Raw genomic sequence first — 6,000 nt, 5'->3', positions numbered from 1 at the left:
TGGCCAAGCGTGATTTATATTCCAATTTTATGGACACCATCAGCGGGCAGGAGCGACAACGCCACCAGGGTATTAAACAAGCAGACCCGTTCTATTGCCAGGCCAGGGATGAAAGGGGAGAGGCGGGATGCGGTGAAGAGAAGGGAGTAAAAGGTTGATGGCTGGATGCATTGATAGGTGGGTGCGTTGAAGGGTGGATAGGCTTAGAAAAACATCGATAGAAAGGTAGGTAGGCAGCTATAAGTGATTAGGTAGATGAATATGCTTATAAAGGCATGTACTGTACGAATAGGTAGGTAGGTGCATTTTTAGGTAGGTAGGTAGGTAGCATCATAGAAGGATATACTGTACTTATAAATACTTGTTTAGGTAGATAGAAAGGTAAGATTTTGGATGGATAGGCCTGTACGTGCTAGACAGGTAAGTGGTAAGTAGGTAGACATGGACGGAAACCATCACAGATAGATAGGTAGGTAGATAGCTGGATAGAACGGTATACCTAGATAGGCAGGTGGGCAGGCATATATTGTAGATAGATAAACATACATACTTGACTTGATAGGTAGGTTAATAGGTACATACGTAGGTTGGTAACTAGGCAGATAGAGGGGATAGGCTAGAGTAAACAGATGGATATTTAGACAGATAGATAATAGATGAACAGGATAGTGTATGGGTCACAGGGTGGAAGATGGGTGTTGGTTGGACATGCAGGTAGTTAGTTATACAGGTGTACATTATGCCGGTAGGTAGGTAGATTGATAGATAAATAGTTATATAGATAGATGGACAGACGGACAGGTGAAAATGAGTAAACAGTAGATAAACAATAGATAAAAAAGTGAAGAGGACGTAGTATGAGAAGAAACTTTAATCTTAGACTACTCCAAGCCCTTCCACAAATGAAAATACCTGGCACTCGTTTAGAGAAAGTTCATTGTACTTACAAACCACAGTTTCCTTAATTACTCCATCTTCTACTTCCTTGCCTCTCCCTTCTCCAAATCCTCTCCATCCCATCTTTTACCCAAACTTTGCATCATCATCATCATCATCATCATCTCCTCCCCCCCAGACTTTCCTTCTTGCCTCCAGTTCTCCTCCTCCTCCTCCTCCTCCTCCTCCTCCTCTTCCACAAAATCTTCCCCATCCTGGCTCTGCTCATTTTTGCTATCTCTCCATCCTTTTCCCCAGCATCCTACACTTTATCTTCTACCTCATCTTCCTGACACTTCTTCCTCATCACATCTCTTCCTCATACCTGTTCCTCCTCCTTCTCATACCACGTCCTCCAAACTCTTCTTTTTCCTTTTCATACCACTTCCTCCTGATTCTTCTTCTTTGCACCTCTTCCTCCAGACTCTTCTTTCTCTACGTACCTATTTCTTCTCTTCCTCACCCCTGCCTCCCTCCTCCCCTGCGCAGACCCTGTCGTAAAGCCGTGGTGAGGGTGTTGTTATGGCAGGGGGGAACGTCACCCATTTGACGCGAATGACCACTGACCTGCCAACCTTGAAAATGACGAGTGACCATGTTGACCCTTCTCTCTCTCTCTCTCTCTCTCTCTCTCTCTCTCAACATTATGTATTTTCTTGCAACGACACAGAAGAGAGAAAGCAAAAACTTTACACATATCTTCTCCATCTTCCAAATCAGACTCTTATTCACGAGTACGAGTTATCTGTAAATTTGTGAATTCCGGCCTGCTTCATTATCATTGCCATTATATCCTTCACTTAGGCTTATCTCTTCTAGTGCTGTCCTCCCCATTGCTCTCTGTTCACTGGTTATCCTACTTTCCATAGATTTTGTGAATTACCACGTTCTCCGTCCCTTGATCATACCCAGACGAATGAACTGGTTATAATTTGTGTTTTTGTTTTGTTTTTACGTTTCAGGCGTATTGATGTCAGATTTGATTGTGCAGTATTCCTTTTCAGTTGTTTATTCATCAACTCATCCATTTATCTACCAAAATAAATCCCACCTGCTCTACCGTTCCTCATTTTCCCTCTTCCACTCTCCTCCACCTTTACCCAGCCTCTGTCGTACATCATTTATCCACTTCACACCTGTTTTTCTTTCCCTTCCGGTACCACTACAAACAAGAAGTCAATAATACTCCTTAGAAAAAACACAACTCTTTCCCCTTCCTCTGTGGAGTTCGTTGAGAAGCAGCTGATGTATGGGAGACAAAAAGTGAGAGAAAAAAAAGAGAGAGAAAGGGAGAGAAAAATGTGAAGTAAGTGAGGACGTGGGTAAATGAAGAGGCAGGTGCAGGTAGGGCGAGGCACAAGTGAGCGAGACAGGTACAGCAGGTAAACACAGCTGTAATGAACCAAGAGAGAGAGAGAGAGAGAGAGAGAGAGAGAGAGAGGTGGGGGGGATATGTTAGGAGAACAGGAAAGAAAGAGGCAAGATGAGGATGAAGGGAAAAATTGTAGAGAAATACACGAAAGAGAGAGAGAGAGAGAGAGAGAGAGAGAGATGGCACCCTACTAAAGGGGTTAGCTGAAAAAACACCACCACATTGAGAGGATAAAACAGAGGCTTCTTGGAAACCATTGTGGTGATGTCTATCAGTGGCACATTGCATTTATATTGCCTGAGGTCGTAGGCAATGGGAAAAACACTGAAGTAGACAGTTCCATTGTTGTTAAGTTGCATATATTATGGATTGAGAGTGCGACTAACTCTTGCATTAAAGAGCTGGATGGAAATGGGGAGAATGTGCGAAGTTAGGCAAGTGCTGCGTGCCCGAAGTTATTGGGAAGGGATGCAGGGAGGCTATTTAAAGGATTAGGAAGCAGAGTAGTAGCGATAGAAAAGAGAGATGCAACATTGCGGTGAAGAGAAGCTGGTAATCTCTTGATGGTATGAGGGTTATTGGATAGCCCTTTGTCCGATTTTTTTTTTTTATACCGAATAAAACCATCTGTGGAAAAACGAAAACAAAAATCCTAATGACTGTAATAGCTAATGGAAAATATTTTGACACCTACATTAAAAGAATATTTTATCCATCCAGCTAGACCACCTTAAGTTCTTTTGTGTGTGTGTGTGTGTGTGTGTGTGTGTGTGTGTGTGTGTGTGTGTGTGTGTGTGTGTGTGCGTGTGTGTGTGTGTGTGTGTGTGTTCTGAGGGTAGCACTGCATCGAATGAGTGGATGGTGAACTATCCTGCCTCCTGTGTTGAATAAAATCATCTCGAGGTGCTCCTCATGAAACAGAAATCTTATCGCCGCACCGCAGTGAAAGTTTTAAGTGGCTCTGTAGACTGAGAGTAGGTGAAGGTTATGAGTGGATGCAAGAGTGTCTTATCTAGTTATATATTGTAAATATTTAAATTTAGTGAAATTAGCAAAAAAAAAAAAAAAAATAGTCTGTTGCCAGGCCTTTTCCTTATATGTAAAAGAAAATGGAGAGTTTTTCATGAAGCATATGTCAGTGAGAAATGGTGTTTAAATGATGATGTTAATGATGATGATGATGATGATATGTTGAGGAATAGTTGCAAAAATACAAGTAGAGGCAATGTTATTTGAGTCTACAAACATCAGATGACACTCACACTTCTCACACTTTTCCTCACCCACTAACTGCACCTTCCAAGTGAAATGGTGATCATCCCTCCCTTCTTTCACCCACCCTCCACTATCCCTTTTCTCTTCCTTCCCCTGCCTCTTCCCTCTTTATCCATTCTTCCTCTCCCTCACCCTTCCCTTTACTTTTACAGATCTCGTCCCTTTCCCTCCCTTTCCCCTACCTCCTCACCCCTCTTCCATTCCGCCCCCCCTCTCTCCCTTGTAACCCCCTCCCCTTCTACATGTCCAGTCCTTCATCCAAATCTCCTAACCCTCCTCCTAAACTTCCTGTCTGTCGATCCAGGCTTCCAAACCTCCATCCAAACCTCCTAACGCCAGTCCACACCTAAATCCAATCCAGTTTCCGTCATATCGAGACCTTGTAACTCACATCCAGACCTTCTAACCTCCATCCAGACCATCTAACCTACACCCAGACCTCCTAACCCTCCATCCAGACCTCCTAATCTACACCCAGACCTCCTGACCGTCAATCCAGACCTGACCCTTCATCCAGACCTCCTGATCCTCCATCCAGACCTCCTGATCCTCCATCCAGACCTCCAGATCCTCCATCCAGACCTCCAGATCCTCCATCCAGACCTCCTGATCCTCCATCCAGACCTTCTGACTCTCCATCCAGACCTTCTAACCTCCATCCAGACCTCCTAACTCCCATCCATATTCCTAACCCCCACCCAGATCTTCTCAACTTGCTTTTAAGCCACCTAACCCCGTCCATACTTCCTAACCCCATCCACACCTCTCAACCCTCATGCATACCTCCATCCACACCACCTAATTCCCATCCATACCCCCATCCACACCTCCGTCCACCTCCTCCCCTCCCCCTCGCCCCCTTCCGTGAAGCGTGGCCACACCTGGACCCGCCACCTCCAACTATCACCAGCAAGACAGCACCAAGGAACACAGCAGCTGCACACACACACACACACACACACACACACACACACACACACACACACACACACACACACACACACACACACACACACACACACACACACACACACACACACACACACACACACACACACACACACACACACACACACACACACACACACACACACACACACACACACACACACACACACCAACCCCTCTTTCCCCCTACCCCTTCGTCCCTTATTACTCTCTGCTAACTGAGCGCCAATATTGATCTTCCAAAACGTAAAACACACTTCAGTACGAATCAAACAGCTCAGCAACTCACAAACACTGGATAAAGAAAGAAAAGTAAAAAAAAAAAAAGAAACTGGGGGCTATTCGGATCAGTTATTTACAGTGACAGACCATATACCACGAAGCCACCTTTTTATTTAACTTCTTGTATTTTATCCACCTCACGAGAACACCCCAGGAGGGAAGGGGTTATTGAGAGCCACTGTATATCTAACCTCCCCAGTTCGAAACCTCTCTACGAAACTGACTAGAATTACCTGGTGATAGCAAGAATAAAAATGGCGTTCTCTGTCTGAAGAGGTTAGCATCTCAGACACGCTGGATGAAAAAAAAAAAAAAAAAGGAGAGAAATTTATACTTACTGCAGTTTAATCCCTGTCGCTACACTGGCATTATTTTGTGTGTGTGTGTGTGTGTGTGTGTGTGTGTGTGTGTGTGTGTGTCATTATTTTTGGCACCAGACGATTTTATTTTGAGAGAGGCCTTTCAGACTGGTGAATTTAAATAGTGCCTTTATATCGTCCCTTCGTATAAAAGGTTTCAATTAGCATATAAAATCGCCAGAAGCAGATTTAGTAATGGATGGAAACCGAATCCAGGGACGTGACCACTTCTCAAAGATGACGCATTTCTTATTTAATTCCTTCTATCATCCAGTTTTACTCAGCTTAGGAAGGCCCTCTCAGAATTAATGTTAGTGAACGCTGTGTTTTAACCCAGACATTATTAAGTCTCTCCTGAACGATATAAAAACATATGAAGGTTGCAATAATAAAATGGCATCTCCTACCTGAAAGGGATTTGATTCGCAGCCATATTGCACCTTACAATACATACCCTTGTCTGGAGACTTAATTTGATTTCCTAGTAATTTGGTTTTGAAAGTTAGATGTTGATGTGAAAGATAATAATAGAGCTTATAGATATGGTTCTCTCTCTCTCTCTCTCTCTCTCTCTCTCTCTCTCTCTCTCTCTCTCTCTCTCTCTCTCTCAGCGTAGAAGCGAAATCCCTGACAACTCAACACGTAGCCCCTTCCTCTTCTACATTTCTGTTTTTCCTCATAGTCTTTTTTTGTGTGTGTGTGTGTGTGTGTGTGTGTGTGTGTGTGTGTGTGTGTGTGTGTGTGTCTCAGATTTACTCATAATCCTTCAGCATTATTTTCACCTGTACTGCACCTCACCATATAACCGAAAATCACATACAGCTCCGT

Source organism: Coenobita brevimanus, chromosome 50, assembly GCF_032717465.1.
Source record: "Coenobita brevimanus isolate Jiangsu-jjx chromosome 50, ASM3271746v2, whole genome shotgun sequence".
Taxonomy (NCBI): domain Eukaryota; kingdom Metazoa; phylum Arthropoda; class Malacostraca; order Decapoda; family Coenobitidae; genus Coenobita; species Coenobita brevimanus.
The sequence above is the reverse complement of the archived record's forward strand: the minus strand, read 5'-3'. Positions refer to the sequence as shown.